Source organism: Emys orbicularis, chromosome 20 (genome assembly GCF_028017835.1).
Source record: "Emys orbicularis isolate rEmyOrb1 chromosome 20, rEmyOrb1.hap1, whole genome shotgun sequence".
Lineage (NCBI taxonomy): Eukaryota > Metazoa > Chordata > Testudines > Emydidae > Emys > Emys orbicularis.
In genome coordinates this window covers 12,297,014-12,318,558 of record NC_088702.1, presented here as the reverse complement: position 1 = coordinate 12,318,558, position 21,545 = coordinate 12,297,014, and the positions used below count along the sequence as shown (strand labels likewise).

At 49.2% G+C, this 21,545-nt stretch overlaps 1 pseudogene; it reads left to right on the top strand.

The window, feature by feature from the left end:
• The first annotated feature begins 6,829 nt into the window (after positions 1 to 6,829).
• LOC135892646 (serum amyloid P-component-like) lies at positions 6,830 to 12,313 on the top strand (annotated as a pseudogene).
• The last annotated feature ends 9,232 nt before the right edge of the window (positions 12,314 to 21,545 follow it).

Below are 21,545 nucleotides of genomic sequence, written 5' to 3'. Positions count from 1 at the left end.
ATATGACTCCTTTTTATTTTTTAGATCATGCAAGATCTCGTGGTTAAGCCAAGGCGGTCTTTTGCCACATTTTCTATCTTTCCTAACCAGCGGAATAGCTTGCTTTTGGGCCCTTAATAGTGTCCCTTTGAAAAACTGCCAACTCTCCTCAGTTGTTTTTCCCCTCAGTCTTGATTCCCATGGGACCTTACCTATCAGCTCTCTGAGCTTACCAAAATCCGCCTTCCTGAAATCCATTGTCTCTATTTTCCTGTTCTCCCTTCAATGCTTCCTTAGAATTGCAAACTCTATGATTTCATGATCACTTTCACCCAAGCTGCCTTCTACTTTCAAATTCTCAACGAGTTCCTCCCTATTTGTTAAAATCAAGTCTAGAACAGCTTCCCCCCAGTAGCTTTTTCAACCTTCTGAAATAAAAAGTTTTCTACAATGCAGTCCAAGAATTTGTTGGATAGTCTGTGCCCTGCTGTGTTATTTTCCCAACATATATTTGGATAGTTGAAGTCCCCCATCACCACCAAAACTTGGGCTTTGAATGATTTTGTTTTATAGATTATCAAGGTTGGAAGGGACCTCAGGAGGTCATCTAGTCCAACCCCTGCTCAAAGCAAGACCAATCCCCAGACAGATTTTTGTTTTTGTTTTGCCCTAGATCCCTAAATGGTCTCCTCAAGGATTGAACTCACAACCCTGGGTTTAGCAGGCCAATACTCAAACCACTGAGCTATTCCCCCCCCCCAAGCTATTCCACCTGGTTAGGTGGCCTGTAGTAGACTCCTAGCATGACATCACCCTTGTTTTTTACCCCATTAAGCCTAACCCAGAGACTCTCAACACTTCCGTCTCCTATGTCCATCTCCACCTCAGTCCAAGTGTGTACATTTTTAATATATAAGGCAACACCTCCTCCCTTTTTCCCGTCTATCCTTCCTGAGCAAGCTGTACCCCTCCACACCAACATTCCAATCATGTGTATTATCCCACCAAGTTTCAGTGATGCCAACAATGTCATAGTTGTGTTTATTTATTAGCACTTCCAGTTCTTCCTGCTTATTACCCATACTTCTCGCATTTGTATATAGGCATCTAAGATACTGGTTTGATCTTGCCTCCCAGTTTTGTCCTGACCCTCCTTTCTCTCTGACAATATAGCCCACACTCCCTCTTGTTTCCGACCCATCTCCCAGGTCTCCATGTTCCCCACTTACCTGTGGGCTTTGCTCACCTGTCCCCGTCAAACGTAGTTTAAAGCCCTCCTCACTAGGTTAGCCAGTCTGTGTCCAAATAGGGTCTTTCCCCTCCTCGAAAGGTGAACGCCATCTCTGCCTAGCAGTCCTTCCTTGAACATGTAAACCAGGATATGGTAAGAGAGCAATCCTGGGCTTTAGGGGAATATTGATAACTTACTGAAATCTGTTGTAGTGAAACAGTTTTGTAGGTAGCCATTCTTTGTTAGTTGTCATGATTTAGCATGGGCAAGCATGTGTCATAGAGAAACACCTTCTTACATTACGAGGCATTATCTCCCCCACATAATGGACTATCAGAAATCATCAATAAATAAGATTCAGAAAAACACTGGAAGATTACATGTTTGGAGTCCTTTTGTAGCAGGACCTGCAAAGCAACAGTTATTTCTGGTTTTGTTTTATGTTTATTACATTCTTGTCGGGAGCTTTTTTTATAGGCGGTATATTTCCAAAGACCTTTTTTAAGAAAGACGGGTCTGGACATGTTGAAACATGTTTGGGCGTATCTGGACATGCATGACTTATTATAAGTGGTACATTTCTGAAATGAAGCTGCACAACAATTTTGTGTGGGCAAGTAAGTGTCACTGGAGCCATTTACAGGCAATGTTTTCCTACACCAGTTTGCACCCGGGGCATAGCGCATACTGAAAGGGCACAGCAATAGAGGCAATGCAACAGCCTTGATGCTGTAGGCTTGATGGGGGCTGTGCTTTGGTAGGCTTTGCACGAGGGGTTGAGTAATTGTGTGTTGATATGACACAGGGCCCACCACCCCTCCCCTCTCCCGCCCCGTGACGGGGAGCTCCATAAAAACATGCTTGACACAGTCATTTTCAACTGACATTTTATTTACAACACACACCATATTCCCCAGCACACTCGAACTTTTAGGGGTTTTTCTCAGCAGGGTTTTGTGATTTGCTGAACGAAGAAGATATTCAACATGCTGTATTCAACATTTATCCATCAGCTTGATTGTTTCCTCTAACGCTCTGTCTGGGTCCTCAGTCACTTTGTCGACCAGTTCTGCCCCTTGAGCTAAATGTTCCTGGGTTAAACAGAGGCACTGCAGTACATATCCCAGTGTGATGATAATATTTAGAACACTCTCCATGCACAAATTGCCACTAATTCCTTTGATTTTACAGTTCGCATCACCTACAGTCCAGTTCACACAGTTGTGACTCCTCTGCCCAGGGGCATCTATGAGTCACCCTGGGCAGTCCTCAAATTGTTTCTCTCTCAGGCAGTGCATAATGATTCCATGCACAGCCACTTGCACAAGTGCACACATAACAGTTTTACAGTTCTGGCCTTGCACAGGCTTGATACCATATTTCTTCCTCAACATTAGATAGTACGGGCCTATAGAATAAGCACCCTCTTCTCTTTCAGAATCCTGCTGAGCATCTGGCATTGGGTCTGAGCAAAAACAGGATCAGGCCTAATCCATTTGCTCCAGCAGAGCAATCGGTGTCCAGATTCTCCAAATCCTCTGAGCATCTTTGTACTTTTATATGATGTGCTTTTAAAACCTTTTACTTCGTGTGTCAAGAGACCCCTTCAGCTCGCAGCTTTTACAATAAAAGAACTGCCTCTGGATGGGCTCGATCCAAAACTCTCTAGCCAATTGAATTACTGTGGCCAGGTCCCCTCCAAGACCCTAAACATTCTTACATACAATGTAGCTGTGACTCACTTCCGTACAAAATCATTTGGGTCTCCTGCCGGGGAGCCAGAGTCTCAAACAAACTTGGGTCAGTGGTCTGGCCTCATATTTCTTCTACACGTTGTCCTTGTGATCACATTCATCGGCAGCTATCCCTGTTGGCCCGCTCCCATGACACGTCTCAAACACCATATGTGTCAATGGTATATTTGTTTCTTCATTTCCCACAATTTTCACACATATAACATCTCTTCGTGAGCTGCTTGACTGCTGGTGCTGGCAAGGGACCTCTAGGCGCTTCCATCTTCAACCAATAGGCCTCTTGAAACAGATCACTCACTTATATGCGACAGCTGCGCTATACTCTTAGCCAATAGTTCAGGGCTAACCTTTCAAAAGTCCATGGATCTCCCTCCCTAAGTAAGAAGGAATTTCTGTTTAAGGGCATGGGAGGATGGGAGCTGTTGCACCCTTACTTTTGTATTATTTGTATATCTTATACTTTCCTGGGTCGATTCTGTTACAACCCAAACCAAACCAAGAGTTCTGATGAAAAGGCAGGGGAGGTAAATTATATGCGCCTGTGGTGCCCAGGCTCCAGCAATATTCAGGGCCCGGGGGCCCGGCTCCACCAATGTTCAGGACTGGGTCTCTCCCCTGGCCCCGCCTGCTGCCCTAGGCGCACATGTGATGACAACCCCCCAGCACCCACCACAGGGGAAGCGAGTGGGCTTCCTGGACCTTAGAGGGGCCCTAGGAGCACATGCAGTGACAGTGGTGTGGGATGAGTGTGCTGCCGGGGGGGAGGAGGGGCCGCTCCCCCAGAGCTCGCTGCTGCCAGAGGGGAGAGGGATGGGGGGAGTCCTCCTCTCTGGCCCCAGCCCTAGGGTAGCCTGCCTGCACCCCAGACTCCTCATCCCCAGCCCCACCCCAGAGCCCCCAGCCAGAGCCCTCACCCCCCCACACCTCAACCCTCTGCCCCAGCCCTGAGCCCCCTTGTAGTGGGGCGGACTGCCCCACTCCCTGAGAGTATGTGCTGCGGCAGGCCAGTGGGCCTGCGCAGATGCACGGCCAATCAGCGGAGGGCTTATTGGGAGCCAATCAAGGCCCAGGTTGGAGACAGCCAATCAGGGCCAGGCTCAACCCTATAAGAAGGCTGCTTAGGACAGGAGCAGGGAGTCTGTCCCAGGCCTTGGACAGGGGAAGGTCTGTTTCCAGGCTTGGAGACTAGCACCTGGGACAGCGCAGTGCTGGGCAGGCCCGAGGGAGCAGAGGGTAACTCCAGCCCGGAATCTGTCAGGCTGCAGGCCCTGAAGGGAAGGGCCTAGCCGGTGTGAGGGGCCGAAGGGGAAGCGGCCCAGGGACGTGGAGAGACGGAGGGCAGGACGGCTGCCACTAGAGGGTCCCTGGGTTGGGACCCAGAGTAGTGGGTGGGCCTGGGTCCTCCCCTTTCCCCCTTGCCTTGCTCCGGCCGACGGAGCGGCCATCTAGAGCTGCACCAACCCCCTGCCAAGAGGGGAGTGACTTTGAAGGTGCAGTTGGCCACATTGGCCAGAACGCAGAGAGGCAGCTGATTGATTTCTCCCCCCCACCCCCCCCCGGAAGGGGGCGAGGATGGACTAAGGGGCACTGCAGGAGGGCAGTGGCTCGAAGAGGGAGCCGCGAGCTTGGGAGCAACGCGGGTCCGGACACGCCAACCGAGGGCGAGATGATGGACGGGACACCACCAGGAGGGGGCGCTCCACTGGACAGAGCTAATTCCCCAGACAACCAGTAGGAGGTGCCAGGTGGTGAGTCCCAACCCCGTCACATCCCTCCTGCATGCTGAACCCCTCATCCATGGCCCCACCCCACAGCCCTCACCCCCGCAACCCAACCCTCTGCCCTAGCCCTGAGCCCCTCCCACACCCCAAACTCCTCATCCTCTAGGACCCTGGAATGTAATAATAAACAGAAATGTACCTGTTGCTTTGCAGGTCCTGCTACAAAATGTCTCCAAGACTGTAATTCCCCAGTGTTTTCCTTAATCTTATTTATTGGTTATTTCATTGTCCATTGTATGGGGGAGATAATGCCTGGTAAAGGAGGGAAGTGTTTCTGAATGACACGGGCTTGCCTATGCTAAAGCATGACAACTAACAAAGAATGGCTGCCTACAAAACGGTTTCACTACGAAAGAGTTCAGTCAATTATCAATATTCCCCTAAAACTCAGGCCTGCTCTCTGACCCCCATGACCTGGTTTACATGTTAAACTTTCAAACGTTTCTTTTTAAAATAAACTCTTGATCTGATAGGATGGAAACCTGTCTGGTCAGCAAGAGAGATGAAAAGACGACCGTTTAAAATTGGGGGGGGGGGCAAGAAAGGAGGGGGGGGCCTTGCCCTTGGGGCTGTTTCTTCAGATAACCAAGGCAGCCACTTGAGCTGGTGCCTTAAGCCCAGCAAACTCCAGGTAGGGAGCCTGCCTTGCCCCTCCGCAGCACTCCAGGCGCTGCTCTGCCCCGAAGGAAGGGGAATGCCACCGCTCCCATGGTGCAGAGCCTGTGATTAGTGCAGGACTTCCCCCAGGTCACACAGCAAGGGAGTGTCAGGACAAGGACCTGCCCCCTTGTCCTTCCCGAGCCCCTGCTCCTCCATGTGCAAAATGGCACTGGCAGAGTCAGGCCCTTTGTTACAGATGGGGAAGCCAAGGGGCAAAAAGGCTGGCTAGTGACTCTGCTGAGTGCCCGGGACCTTGGACTGGTCATGGCCAAGCCTCTCGCCGTCTCAGCTTCCCCAGATGCGAAACTGGGCTAAGGATATTTACCAGCCTCATGATCAAATACTTGCCAAGTGCAATATAACGGCTCAGGGCTCTAGATCAGTGGTTTTCAACCTGTGGGCCGCAGGCCCTGGGAGTCCTCAGACCATGTCTAAGATTTCCAAAGGTCTGCACTGCCATTCGAAATGAAAAAAGGTTGAAACCCACTGCTCTAGATCTAATGACGTCAGCACGGGTGCCTGATCTTCACCCCTCGGCAGGGGAGACCTTTGGCCAATACAGCATCTGGGCAGAACCAGGCTGACAGGGGCAAGGATATCAGAGGCAGCCAGATACTGTGAGAGGCCCCTTGCCGTCACCATGACAGAAGGGTGATAGCTCGGCTCTGGGGCTTCCAGAGCATGCACCCAGTTCTCCAGACTGCACTGCTTCCAGCAGCAATTCACAGTGTTGATCTCTAAAGCTCTGAGGTTTGAGCTGGGCCTGGCAGAGAGACCTGTCCCCTCTGTGTGTCACCAGGACGTTTGAGGCCTGCCAGGGCTCTTCTGCACAGCCCAGGATTTGGGGGGTAAGTGTAACAGTATTTGTATCGGGAACAGCATTTGTCTCAACAATTCATGTCCTGGCTGCACTGACAGAACCTGAGTCTCTTCACAAGCAGGGCAGGAGTCAAGGCCCAGAGCTTTGGCTTGGGGGTGGGGTTTGGGGGGAAGGCTCGGTTAACTGGGGGGCATCTCTCACTGCCAGGACATGCCGCGTGGTGTTTGTGGGTATTTCATACACACACAGACTATGAAACAGGCAATAAGTACAACAAACACTGAGACCACTGTGTGCATGGGGAGTGTCTCTGTCAGTGGCTACAGCTGGCTAGGCTGGGCCCCACCCTGCACAGGAAGGGGTTGATAATGGCCATCAACCCATGAACAGCATGAAATTGGCTTGAACAGGCAATTCCAGACTCCACCCCGGGACGGGATTGGTTGGACACATTTCCTCTTCCACCTCCACTCAGGGATAACTTCAGGTCCTTGTGCCTGGAGACTGGCATTGCAGGGGCAGGTTTCAGGGCAGAGCAGCCCAGGGCCTCCCACCTCCCTTCTCCACGTTCCTGCCCCTCTGGGTCGCTCTGCAGGTGAAGAACATGGAGAAGCTGAAGCTTTGGCTCCTCGTCCTCATTGGCCTCTCGGGAGCTGTCACCCAGGAAGGTAAGGGCAGAGCCTGCTGCACAGGGTGATCAGGATGGAGTTGGTTAGGGCTGTAGACTTGGAGACTTCAGTTAAATCTTGAGTTAGGTCGCAGGTGAGCTACCAGGGGTGCATTACAGACCCAAATCAGACTAGAGAGCAGCACAAGCAAATCTCTCCGGTGCAGGAAAGACCCCTGCATTCCATCAGTCTTGGGGCAAATACTGCGTTAATTAAACATCTTGTGCGTTTCTAATAATTATTATAATTATAATTACAGATGATTTTCTAACATAAGGCAACTCTGTACAACATCTTCCAGTGGCTAACGGTGAATTAATTGGTCGCTGAACAAAAAGTGGTAGTCTGGGTGCACATGATCACAACCTAATTGCTACATTTGTTATTTGCAAACACAACAGTCACATAGACATTTGGCACCCTAAAGAGGCCAATTTTCCAAATGTGAAAACAATCATGAGCCAAATTGATTGGGAGGAAAAAATTAAAAGCAAAATTGTGAGCAATAATTGGGGGTTGTTTATAGTCTTTTGTTAGGTTCTCAAAAAGCCACAATTACAAAGAAGACTAAAAAAGCATCCTGGATAAAAAAGGAAGTGAAAGCAGAATGGCACAGGTTTTAAAAACGAGTTTGCAGAGGCGAGCCTGGAACGTTATCACAAAGGTGGGGCAGAAGTGTCTGTCTAAGACCCGTGTTCCAAAGTGCCGTAAGAGCCACGTGCATGCTCTCATTGTCCTGAACGTGGGGCTGCCTCACCAGGGCCAGGGTGGTACAAAGCTGAGGTCACCTGGTCAAGGGGCTCCAGAGATGTGGTGTTAGGGTAGAAGGGACCTACCAGTAGACCTTCCTCATTCTAATAATTTGTTTTTTCACATCTCTGTGGGCAGCTCAAACAATGGCCCTGATCTGCCCCGGACTAGGATAACGGGATCAGATTTGAGCTCTGCTTCCCCAACACAGAGCTGGGCACTAGCTATTGTTACAAAGTTATTTGCTAGTCTGTCCTGCTCTAAACATTGGCATGTATCTGCAATATGTGCCAGAGGAGTGATTTAGCATGCGCCTGGCAAGATGGAGCATGTCAGGCCTGGGGTGCTGTGTGGTGGTACCCAACAGTGTTGCAGAGAGGTGTTTATGCTGCAGTCACTGGGTGGCTTAGGAGCCCAGGCAGTACACTGTGCTCCCAAGAGTGCTGTGTTCCAGGCCTGCCCTTAGCAAGTTTCTGCAAATGTTGCTGTGTGTGCCTGCTTTCTGAGAGGGGAGCACAGGGCCTGCCCTAGGAAGCTGTTTGCCCAGAGCTGGCAGTATTATGAGGGGTTGTCGTTACCCGCACAAAATTCTTTGTTACTCACACACTCTAGGGACACCCACCTTTTACCCAGTTCCTAGAGCTCAAGGCGTAACCCTCTTAATTTAGGCACCCACCCGTACCCCGTTCCTAGGGCTCTGGTGTAACCTTACACTCTAGGACACCCGCCCTTACCCAGTTCCTAGGGCTCAGGGTGTAATTTTCTGTGGGTTTGCAGGACCTTTTACCAGTGAAAGAGCCTTACACAGTAATATCCTACATAACCTCTATTTATTAACAATCACCAAAAACAGACTGCACACGCTACACATACAGTGCTCACCACTCCCAATAAGGCACATGAACTTTTCCCTGCTGGCCAGTCAGGATCAGGTCCACCTGGGGGACTCCAGTTTCTGCACAGTGTCATTGGCAGAGTGTTGAGGTCTGGCAGCTCTCTTCTTGGGGCTGTGTCCTGGAGTTGATTCCCAAAGAACTTCCTTTTGGACCCCAGTTGATATAGTGAAACTTGAGTCCTGCTTAGCTGTACCTTAACCAATCATTTTACTAAAACTTCACTAACCAATCCTAACATAGTGTAACAAAATTCTCTAACCAGTCCTACCCCACCACCTTAATTGATTTACACCTAGCAAAATTAATTATGTAACAGACAGAAACAACCAAAGAACCAGACAGAGACCATACAGACAAACAATAGAAAATTGGGGACCATAAAGACAAACCAATAAAGAAATGAGGATTTCACAACTACAACTCTTGATAAGTGATTTCTTGCCAGACAGAATGCTATCAAACTACATTTTCTTTAACCATCTTAAGATCTGTTTCTTTATCTGGTGATAGTGGTGCCATTAGGACAGGATCTCCTTCTTAACAGCCTGATATTACATTGTTTTAATGTAATTTAGATGGAATGTGAGGATTTGACTTCCTGCTTCTTAGCTAATGGCTGCTGCTCTTCTAATCTGGCTGCAGACAAAGGCCTTAGGCTTTAGGCCGTACAAGCCTTACAATTAGGGTAACCGGATGTCCAGTTTTCGACCGGATGACCATGGCGGCTCTGTTCAGCACTGCCGACTGGTCCATTAAAAGTCCAGTCAGCGGTGCTGCCGGGCTAAGGCAAGCTAGTCCCTACCTGTTCTGGCACCGTGCTGTGCCCCGGAAGTGGCCAGCAGGTCTGCCTCCGGGGGGGGGGGGGGTAAGGGACTCCGCTCGTGGTGCCTCCTGCCCCCGCCCCCCTGCCTAGGACCCAGACCTGCTGGCCGCTTCCAGGGCGCAGCCCGGTGACAGGATAGGTGGGGAACCTGCCTTAGCCCCGCTACGCCACAGACCGGGAGCCAGGACCAGATTAACTTTTTGTGGGCCAGGTGCCAAACATGTTTGTGAGCCCCCATGGGGCAAGGCGCAGGGGGGCAGGATGGTCAGTCTCCAGAGCGATCGGCGGGCTGGGGGCAATGAGGCACAGTGCGGCGGGAGCAGTCCTGCTCTGCGCAGCCCAGGAGGAGGGCACTGTTTACAAATCTGCAGCTGCCAGATGCACCCTGGCCTGCCCAGCCCTGTGCTGCCAGCATGCCCCTTCCCCTTGAGGGCGGGCCCGCACCACACCGACTCCCAGTGCCCCACCCTTGTGCCCAGCGCCCCCTCACCCAGAGACCCCATCCCCTTCTCTTCCCCATCCCATGCCCCTTCCTCACCGCTCCATCTCCTCCTCATCCCACCCCACCCCACCCCCTTTGTCCCCACTGCCTCTTTCCCCCAGCCCCCGCTTCCCCATCCCCTCCCCATCCCACCCCCTTCCTTCTCCCCTGCCCCCGCTTCCCTCATCTTCTCTTCCCCATCCCATGCCCCTTCCCCACTGCCCCATCTCCTCCCCACCCCATCCCCTTCATCCCCACTGCCTCTTTCCCCCTGCCCCCGCTTTCCCTCTACCCCCGCTTCCCCTATCCCCTTCTCTTGCCTATCCCATGCCCCTTCCCCAATGCTCCATCTCCTCCCCAGGCTTGGGGGGCAGGAGGGAAACCACCCCACAGCATGAGCTGGCGGTCCCCAGGATGCGTAGCTCAGGGAAGAGGGTTGAGGGGGAAGGGATGGAGTGGAGGCAGGGCTGGGGTGGAGAAGGGGTGGGGAGAGGCGGGGAGGGGGTGGAGTGGGGTGGGGGCAACTTTCCTGGCAGGGCCAGCTCTGGCTTTCTGGCCGCCCCAAGCAAAAACAAAAACAAAAAACAAACCTGCGGCGCGGCCGGAGCCAGGGTGCAGGGGGACTCCCTGTGCTGCAGATGTGCCCCAGCTAGCGGGGGGAGGGGAAGGGAGCGGGGGGAGAGAGAGAAGGGGGGTGGCCAGGGCTTCAGCGGGGCGCTGCCACGTGGCCCCTCCCGCCGTGCCCCCTGCCGGGAGGGCTCCGCTGGGAGGGCGCTCCCATCCTCCACGCCGCTGCCCCCTACAGGGTGGCCAGAGCGGAACAACAACAACAACAACAACAACAAAAGCGGCCGTGCTGCCCTAGGATTGGGCGGAATGCCACCTCCTACAAGCTGCCGCCCCAAGCACCAGCTTGCTCGGCTGATGCCTGGAGCCGGCCCTGTTTCCTGACCAACTCAGCCAGCCAGGGCCCCTTCTGACTCTGGGCCATTGGCGCCATGTTAAACCCGGTACTGCCTGGAACCGCCCGAGGTAAGCCCGCACCCCAACCCCAAGCACCAACCCACTGCCCCAGCCCTGAGCCCCCACCAGACCTGGAGCCCCCTTCTGCACCCCAAACCCCTCATCCCCAGCCCCATTCCAGAGCCCGTACTCCCTCCTGCACCCCAACCCCCTACCTCAACCCACAGCCCCCTCTATATTCCGAATCCCTCGGCCCCACCCCCTCAGTCATGTCTGTGCCTCAGTTACACATCTGAAAATGAGACTTAGGTGCTTTTGAAAATTTTACCCTGATCTTGATGTAAAGATTCCCGGGGCTAGAGAATTTACTGCACTCCTTAGTAAACTGTTCCCGTGGCTAATCGCCCCATGGTTCAAACTGTGCATCTTCTGAGACACGGTTGTGACAAGCAGGCTCACAAGCGGATATGGGGGCACCACTTTCCACCCTTAATCCGAAGGGTTTCACACACAACTTAGAGCTACTGAGCGGGTCTCCCAAGTTAAACCCCATTGAGCATGGCCATGGAGCAAAGTGAGGGGGTGTTCACCCCACACTAGTCCACAAAGGGTTAATGTGGCTCAGCGGGGTTAAGTAAACTTATACGCCCACCTCTCTCAGGCTTCTGCTCCCACACCCAGCTGGTGAGTGTTACTGGGTAGGGGGGGTGAGGAAGTGGAAGAGCAGGTGGTGCTGAGGGCCAAGACTGAGAAGCCCCGGGCAAGCAGCAGAGCGGCGCAAGCACTGGAATGAACAGCAGAGTCTGTAGCGAGGGGCCTGAGGAGTGATACTGTCACACCAGTACCGACACCCAACATGTCTCTCGTCTCTCCCAGACCTGTATCGAAAGGTGTTTGTCTTCCGGAAGGACCCTAGCGACGCCCATGTGGTCGTGAAGCTGGAGCCGGAGCAGCCGCTGCAGAACTTCACTGTGTGACTGAGATCCTTCACTGATCTGACTCGGCCATACGGCCTCTTCTACACTACCAAAGCCCAGGACAACGAGATCCTGCTCTTCAAACCCAAGCCTGGGGAGTACAGACTATACGTGGGGGGGGGGAATTTGTGACCTTCAGAGTCCCAGAGACCCGTATGGACTGGGAGCACGTCTGTGCCGGCTGGGAATCCACCACGGGCATAGCCGAGCTCTGGGTGAACGGGAAACCCTTACCCAGGAAGGGGCTGCGGAAAGGCTACTCCATCAGTGCCGAGGCTGTGATCATGGATGTGATCATCCTGGGGCAGGAGCAGGACTCCTTCGGGGGCGGGTTTGATTTATATAATTCTTTTACAGGTGAAATGACTGACGTGTACATGTGGGGGTATGGTCTGTCACCAGGCAAAATGAGAGCTGCATATCAGTCTCTGCAGCTGCCCCCCAGCGCCCTGGGCTGGAGGAACTTGCAGTATGAAATAAAAGGTGATGTGGCTGTGAAGCCCAGACTGAGAGACACGCTGATCGTATGAGCACAGGCTGCATTCGGGCATTGTGCAGCCCCAGCCCTCAGCCATGGAGCTCCAACTCCTGCTGTCTCATTTCAGAGAGGCTGACCCTGCCCCAGGGTGTGCTCGCTGCGGCTAAACCATGATGATTCTGACATAAAGGAGAATGTGACCTTCCGCACCCCTGGTGTTCGTGTCATTCCTTGTCACACATACTGGGGGAAAGCACAGAGCTGGGAAAGGCCATGAGGTCCAATCTAGCCCAGGGCCAGATTAAGAAGGTTCAGGGCCCTGGGCACAGAATATCCTGAGTGTCCCCCACCCCTGAGGCCTCCCCTCAAAGTTTTCAATTTTTTTGGAAGGAAGCAGGGGCTCAGTTTCAGATTTTGCCTCGAGCCCCCAGAAACTTTTGCGCTACGCCCCCAGCTTTGGAACAGTCTCCTGGAGGAACCCCTCTGATGTGCCAGACCCCCAAAGACTCTCATGTGTCTTTCAGGGTCACCCACACAGCCTCACTGTCTCCTGACACTGATCCTCTGGGTTCCAGCTCCTGCTTCATGCGTGAGCTCTGCTCAGCGAGTCCAACTAAGACAGACCCCGGGAGAGACTTGTCCACTCTGCAGGGACTGAGGCACCTCACCCACCATTCCCAGTGACGCTCTGTCATGGAGTCGTTGGGCCGATGCTCTAGAGCTGCTCCGTATGAAGCCAGTCAGGACTCTGGGGGAGCATGTCTCCTCTCTCTGAGCAGACTGTCTCCAGGGCAAGAAACTTACACAGCTTTGACCTTCCTGGGTCTGACCTTGGAGCATTCAGCATCCCCTTCCACACCGTGCACTCCCCACAGCGAGTCCGCCCAGGCGGGGCTCCTGGGGAAACCAGAGGGCCCTGCACCCCAACTCTGCAGTCAGCAGTGACTCTCAACCAGTGTTGTAAAAAAGAAGGGTTTATTAGTCGACAGGAACACAGCGTAGAACGGAGCTTGTTAGCACAGAAATCAGTGACTTTCAGCCAAGTCCATCTTGGGCTGACTCCAGACCAGACGCCCTGGACTCCCCGCTCTCCAAGTCCCAAAACGCAGGCTGCCCAGCTTCCAGCGACCCGATCCCCGACTCACCCATTGCCCCTCTTTCTGGTCTTTTGCCTCGCTTCCCTGTCACCTGGTTGCATCCCTCTCCTGGGGCTCAGTTTACGAAGGGCACTGGCCATAGCATACATGCAGGCAGCTGGAGCAGCCTCACCTGCCCCCGAGGGTCTCAGCAAAAGTCACACACCCTTATTCCCATCACCTAGGCATTGGTGCAATACACAGGGAAACTGAGGCACACACCACATTCATGCAAAACAGTATGACTCACATAGGCTCACATACAACATAACAAGGGGAAATTCCCACTTTGTCACACACTCACACAGCGTTTCCAAAACAGGGTTTATCAGTCAGCTGGAACACAGCAGGAGGAGGCCGTAGGTCAGCACAGAGACAAGAAGCCCAGAGCCCAGCCACACTGTAGCATAGGTGCCAACTCCGTGGAAAAAAATAGTGGGTGCTCGGCACCCACCAGCCACCCGCCAATCAGCTGTTCGGCAGGCCCCACCAATCAGCTCCTCCCCCTCCTCCCGCCTGCCACCAACCAGCTGTTTGGCAGGAGTGGGAGATGCTGGGGGGAGAGGGAGGAGTGGGGGCGGGAAGAGTCGGAGCAAGGGTAGGGCACACTTGTGGGGGGGAGTTGGGAACAGAACCGGGAAGAGGCAGGGTGGAGCCTCGGGGGAGGAGGCGGAGCGTGGGTGGGAAGAGGCAGAGTGAGGGTGGGGCCTTGGGGGAAGGGGTGGAGTGGGGGCGGGGCCGCGGGGGCCAGCGTTGGTGGAGCAACCCCCCACCCCCACCCCGCAGAAAAAGCTGAAATTTGGCGTCTGTGCGCTGTAGTGAAGCCCACGTTCAGGCTCTATCTGTTTCTGTGTGATTTCCTTACTCAGGTCCCAGAAGAGAGAGCTCCCAGCTTTCTCCAGGAGCCAGCACTTGTCCCCCACCTCCCCGTCCTTTGTTCTCTAGCTGGGCTTTTTGCTCAGCTTCCCTGCTGAGATGTGGGGAAGCCCCCCTCTCTCTGGGGCATTGGTTGCCTGGTGTCAATGTGTAAGGCTAAGGCCTTCGTCTGCAGCCAGATTAAAAGAGCAGCCGAGCAGCAGCCATTAGCTGAGAAGCAGGAAGTCACATCCTCACATTCCATCTAAATTACATTAAAACAATGTAATATCAGGCTGTTAAGAAGGAGGCCCCATCTTAATAACACCCACTATCACCAGATAAAGAAACAGATCTTAAGATGGCTAAAGAAAATGTAGTTTGATAGCATTCTGTCTGGCAAGAAATCACTTATCAAGAGTTGTGGTTGTGAAATCCTCATTTCTTTATTGGTTTGTCATTATGGTCCCCACTTCCCTATTGTTTACCTGTATAATCTCTGTCTGGTTCTTTAATTGTTTCTGTCTGTTACATATTAAATTTTGCTAAGTGTAAATTAATTAAGGTGGTGGGGTAGGATTGATTAGAGAATTTTGTTAGGATTGGTTAGTAAAATTTTAGTAAAATGATTGGTTAAGGTACAGCTAAGCAGGACTCAAGTTTCACTATATCAACTGGGGTCCAAAAGGAAGTTCTTTGGGTACTAACTCCAGGACACAGCCCCAAAGATCAGAGCTGCCGGACCTCAACACTCTGCCAATGACACCGTGCAGAAACTGGAGTCTGCCAGATGGACCTGATCCTGACTGGACATCAAGAAAAGTTCATGTGTCTTATTGGGAGTGGTGAGCACTGTATGTGTAGCGTGTGCAGTCTGTTTTGGTGATTGTTAATAAATAGAGATTATGTAGTATATTACTGTGTAAGGCTCTTTCACTGGTAAAAGACCCCGTAAACCCACAAAAGATTAAGCCCTGAGTCCACAGGGAAAGGGTGTTTGCCTGGAGGCCACAGAAGAGTAGAGCCCGGAGCCCACGGAGGGTTAAAGTTAGGTGCCTTTTGTCTGGAGCCCTAGGAACTGGGAAAGGGTGGGGTGCCTAAATTAAGAGGAACAGGAGTACTTGTGGCACCTTAGAGACTAACAAATTTATTAGAGCATAAGCTTTCGTGGGCTACAACCCACTTCTTCGGATGCATATAGAGTGAAACATATATTGAGGAGATATATATACACACACATACAGAGAGCATGAACAGGTGGGAGTTGTCTTATCAACTCTGAGGGGCCAATTAAGTAAGAGGGAAAAAAAAGCTCTGAAACCTAAATTAAGAGGGTTATGCCTTGAGCCTTAAGAACTGGGTAAAGTTGGGTGCCCTTGAGTGTGTGAGTAACAGAATTTTGTGCGGGTAACAAATTTGGTGGAGAATGCTTGGGAAGCCTAAGGTCTTTTGGACTGAACTGATAGAATCTAACACAGTAAATAATAGCAGAGTACCTGTGCCTTCTGTCAGAGAGGGTTGCTATCTATCTGGCAGAATGCTCACCCCAGAGCAACAAGAGAGAAAGGGAAAGAAGAAAAGAGACCTGGAGCATTGGGGGCTAGTTGAAGAGCCCACCCTCCTTGCTAAATGGTTAGTGGGACAAAGCCTGTGCCCATGGGAAGGGACGGTTCAGTGAGGAAAGCAGGATCAGGCCCAGACAAGTGGGCAGGCAACAGATAAAGAGATTGGAAAACAGGTTGGGAGCCCTGAGGGGCATACTGGCAGGAGTAAGGAAAGCAGTAAGTAAGCACAGGCATGGGGATTTCAGATCCCTGGGACAATACTTGGAATGGTGATATCTAGGCTGATGGAGGTGTCATTTTGGGAGATAAGCAAGTGATTTAAGGAAAGAGAGTGCGAAGTTAACTCCGCAGAAGCTGGAGGGAATTAAGCAGTGGAATGTAAAAATGTTAAAAAGGAAAAGTGTTATACAAAGAGAATTCTTGGTTTCTTTGCAGCCATTCTGAAGGGAAAATGGGCCCTTTTCCAAAGGAATGTCTTTAAATAAGCCAGGCAAAGAGACAATCTGATTTAAATCATTTGACTGTGAACAATTTAGTCAAATTCGCTAAAAGAACATAAGGGGTTTCTATTGGAACTTAACTGCCCCCAAATGTATACAAATGTAATCTAGGTACAGCAGTATAAAAATTAAATCAGTGTAAGGGATGTTAAGCAAAAAAGTATGTATGTATCTGTGTGTGTATATATATAAATATATTGTGTAAATACACCTCTACCCCAATATAACGCTGTCCTTGGGAGCCAAAAAATCTTACCGCGTTATAGGTGAAACCGCGTTATATCGAACTTGCTTTGATCCGCTGGTGTGCGCAGCCCTGCCCCCCCCCCGGAGCGCTGCTTTACCATGTTATATCCGAATTCATGTTATATCAGGCCGCGTTATACCGGGGTAGAGGTGTATGTGGAGTGTTTAGGACCTAAGCCAGCACTCCTGGCTTGTAAAACTCTGTTTTGTAGGTTTAAGATAAAGTGGTTTTTATTTTGTTTTGTTTTGTTTTGTTTTGAAATAACACCACTAAAAATCCATTTGAATCTTTCATTCAAAGTTGCAAAACTGACAGACACTGTTTGCCAGACACAGGTAACTAGTGTTGCTTGGCTTTGGTATTTAGCCTTTAACCCTTAAGGTACCTCAATGCTTTATAAAGTTCAATATCTTTTTAAAGACCAAAGTCGTGGCTGCAGCAGGGCAGTCAAACCCAGGAGAATGGGAAGAGATTCTGGATTTGTTTTTTGGTAACAAAATAGCAGATAAGAGCTGTAGTAAAAGAATAAGAAATTTAAAAAGACAGTGCCTGTGATGGGTTGGATCACAGAAACCCCCTTGGGAACTGCCAACTGATGTGCAAGACTACTTCTGCCCCTGCTTTCCCTGCCAGCTCCAACAGACTCCAGCACCCTGTCTTGTTGAGCCAGAAATGCCAGTCTGCTCCAACACAGACCCAGGGTCTGAACCACATGCCCCAAAGCTGCAGACTTAACTGAAAGCAACTTAAGAAGTGTTCCTGTCTTTAACACTCAGATGCCCAACTCCCAATGGGGTCCAAACCCCAAATAAATCTGTTTTACCTTGTATAAAGCTTATACAGGGTAAATTCATAAATTGTTCACCCTCTATAACACTGATAGAGAGATATGCACAGCTATTCCCCCCCCCCCAGGTATTAATACATACTCTGGGTTAATTAATAAGTAAAAAGTGATTTTATTAAATACAGAAAGTAGGATTTAAGTGGTTCCAAGTAATAGCAGACAGAACAAAGTGAATTACCAAGTAAAATAAAATAAAACACGCAAATCTAAGCCTAATACAGTAATAAAACTGAATACAGATAAAATCTCACCCTCAGAGATGTTTCAATAAGTTTCTTTCACAGACTGGATGCCTTCCTAGTCTGGGCACAATCCTTTCCCCTGGTACAGCCCTTGTTCCAGCTCAGGTGGTAACTTGGGGATTTCTCCTGATGGCTGCCCACTTTGTTCTGTTCCACCCACTTATATATCTTTTGCATAAGGCGGGAATCCTCTGTCCCTCTCTGGGTTCCCAACCCCTCCTTCTCAATGGAAAAGCACCAGGTTAAAGATGGATTCCAGTTGAGGTGACATGATCACATGTCACTGTAAGACTTCATTACCCTCTTGCCAGCACACATGTACACAGGAAGACTTACAAGTAAAACAGAGCCATCTACAGTCAATTGTCCTGGTTAATGGGAGCCATCAAGATTCCAAACCACCATTAATGGCCCACACTTTGCATAATTACAGTAGGCCCTCAGAGTTATATTTCATATTTCTAGTATCAGATACAAGAGTGATACATTTATACAAATAGGATGACCACACTCAGTAGATTATAAGCTTTGTAATGATACCTTACAAGAGACCTTTTGCATGAAGCATATTCCAGTTACATTTTATATTCACACTCATTAGCATATTTTCATAAAATCATATAGAGTGCAGCGTCACAGTGCCCCTCTAGAGCAACAGCAGGGGTGAGGTGCACAAAACAAAAAAAGCAACATTAGGAACACTGAGATTTGAGGTGGCTCTGTGTAATCAGACTGTCACTTTGATAAAGGTACATGAAAACTCTGCGAGCACAAAAGAAACTGTTACACCTTATGTAAAAATTGATATGGCTAATATAATGTTATAAAAGTTAAACTATGAAAGGAATGTACATTTTCCCCAGGACATGTGCAGTGTATATTGTTGAAGGGGTAAAAGAAATGCAAACAAAACATGCTACTTAATTAAAATCCTATTAGGGCTCCTAAAAGGAGCCACCATAGGTTGTGTTTTCTTTTTCAGATCTCTGTGTGTTTTGGAAGCAGGAGTTGAAAGTAAAAAGTAATCAAAACTCTGGTGGAAGTTGATTGTGTCCCTTTTAAAACAGAGTCTCTGAGCTCTGCTCATGGCTTTGGATCCAAAAGCAAGCCAGAAAGCATCTGTGTCGATGCAAATTACCTGGCTGATAGAGGAAGGAGAGAACTGCCCATAATTGGCAGCACAAAGGAGCTGAAGATAATGAACATACCTGGTCAGCAAACAAACTACCTGAAACCCAAAGGCTCAAATTATGACCCTCCAGAGGAAGGTGGGAAAAGAAGTCAACCCTAAGTAGAAAAAAAAAATACTTTTTTGTGTGTAAGCCCAGTGCTAAAATCTGAAGACAAATACAAAAGTGTTCTGCTTATATGCACAACACCCCTACCTTTTAATTCACCAAAAGCCCAAGGATATAATTCATGGTATAACAAGATACCTTTAATAGACTTGATGCTAATGTTATTGTTAATATTAAACATTGGGATAAATTTAATGTTAATTAGTACCCCTGTAACAATGTATAGTGTGTATGATTTTTGGGAAAATGCTTAAAGGTCATATGGTAATGATGCTTCTCAGCTATTATCTGTGAATAAACTTAAAGCTTAGCACAGCAGGAAAAACATTACAAACCTGGTCTGCTGTATAAAAAGGGAAACTGAGGTACACCACCTCATGAATTTAATGACTGAACAGTGGGATAATTTCCCCTAAACCCTTAAAGGCTAAAAACCATTAAACCTGCCTATAGAACAAAGACACAGGAAAGTATAGGGGTAATTCCTCTGTTTTGCCTGCAATCAGCAAGGGTATTTGTAAAAGGAAGGGAAACATCCACAGGTGGCAAAGGCACATTTAAAGGCAGAATATGCATGGGACACAAGGTTTATCTGTTGATGGGAATGGAAGAATAAACATAAAAATATTTGAAGCACAAAGTGAAATGACCAAGGGAAAAAAGGGTATGTGAAAACATTGGTTGTTTGGGGGGGAAACAATGAGTAATAATTGGCAAGTCTTAATCAACTTCCAGTATGCAAGCCCAGCTGAATGCACTTGGGTGTTGTATAAAATTGGATGTAAGGAAAGGAAGGCCATTGCACACCTTCCCTGATTACTATAAGGGGCAGTACAGTAAAGGTCCAGTGACGGTATAGCTGCCCTAATACTATCTCAATGTGAACTACTGAAGGTTATTGGATTTGCCTGGCAGCCAAAAGAAAAGGCTCCCAAGAAGTGTATTAAACTGCTTTGGGTAAAACTGGATTAGGAGTTGGAGTATTGGATGCTACTAACATAGAGGTAATGGCAAACAAACTAAGTTATGCTACAGCTGAATACAAGAATTGGGAAAGCCCATCAGTGCATCCTCATCAAAATTAAGAATGGAGCAACAATTATTTTTTAAAATACTGCCAGTATGGCAACAGCAAGGTGAAAAGAATTTGTTATTGTTAGCAGGGACTATGGAATCAATACAAGAAAATGTGTCCTTTGCATTAGCCTGTACACAGGCCCAGGAAATAAGTGAGCAGTTGGTCATTCAAATAATCTGGGAAGGCATGCAAGGAAATTTACCTTTGGAATTAAAAAGTTGTGGGAAAATGTTACAGAAGGGGAGAGACAATTAATGGCGTGGTGGAAATTGGTAAATTTTACCCTAAATAAAGATAAAATGGTTCTACAAGCATATGTAGTAACTGTACACCCCAGTCTGACTATTGATATATATCCAGTGGTATCTGTGGGAATCCAGCTAACAAAAAAATTGGTTATGTATTCCACTGATCATCATTCCTGGGCATGTAAAGGAAACCAACAATGGAAAACCATTAACATATTTCAGGGTGTGGTCCATGAAAATTTGAGATATGTGTGTGAGGATCAAAACATTTACAAGAAAGAGATAAATGTTTCTATGTTAAAGTCAAATGAATCCAAAGATGTATGTTTAATATATTCACTGAACAAAAGTCAGCTGTTGTATATGCAGGAAGGGGATGTGTTTGTGTTAGAAATCATTGTCCGATGGTAGTGTTGAGTCTGAACTTTTGATGAGCTTAAACTTAACCCAGACTTGATGTCTCTGTCTGAACTTTTAATCAAAGCTCTGACCTGCGAACTACTCATGACACCCCCTTCCCCTTAAGTAGCCATCTCCCCTTTTGTCTTTTTGAATCTACATTTTAACCTGTTTTATCCTGTAGAATCTTGATTGATTATGCATGACCATTATGATCTGTTAATCACTTTGTTTACTTCTGTGTATAAATATTGATGCTCACCCCTAATAAACTTGCCACATTACTCTGAAGCCTTTTAAGCTAAGGATAGTGTGAGCCCGTTGATCAACAAATTGGTGTCTGGTCTCTGACAGATTGTGAGCCCCATACCAACTCCGCACGAACTCGGGTGCTGGAGAGGTGAGTAAGGACTTGCTTTTTACCTAACAATTTGGGGGCTCGTCCGGGATTTCCTTCTGGTGCGGTGCCTCTGTCCAGTGGTCAGACCACTCATATACGAATTGGCAGGCGCCACGGGAGATTTCTCCCAGCCAATTCAATATTGAGGGGTCGTGTACTGGACAGCAGGATAAACGCCAGTTGGAGGGCTCCTGTCAGACACCATGGGTCAAGGGACTAGCGTGCCTCTTGAGAGTCCGTTGGGGATTGTAAATAAGTTATGGAACGAAGGGAAACTCCCAGTACAGACAGGAATGTCTAGGAGGAAGTTGTACACACTGTGTGTAAGGAATTGGACTGGGTATACCGCGGTATTGGCCGACCCGGAGATGAGGTGGCCTTCGTATGGCTCTTTCGAACAGGCTGCCTTAAGAGGAGTAAGGAGCCAGATCGAAAAAGACCATCCGGGACAGTTATGTTACTGGTTTTG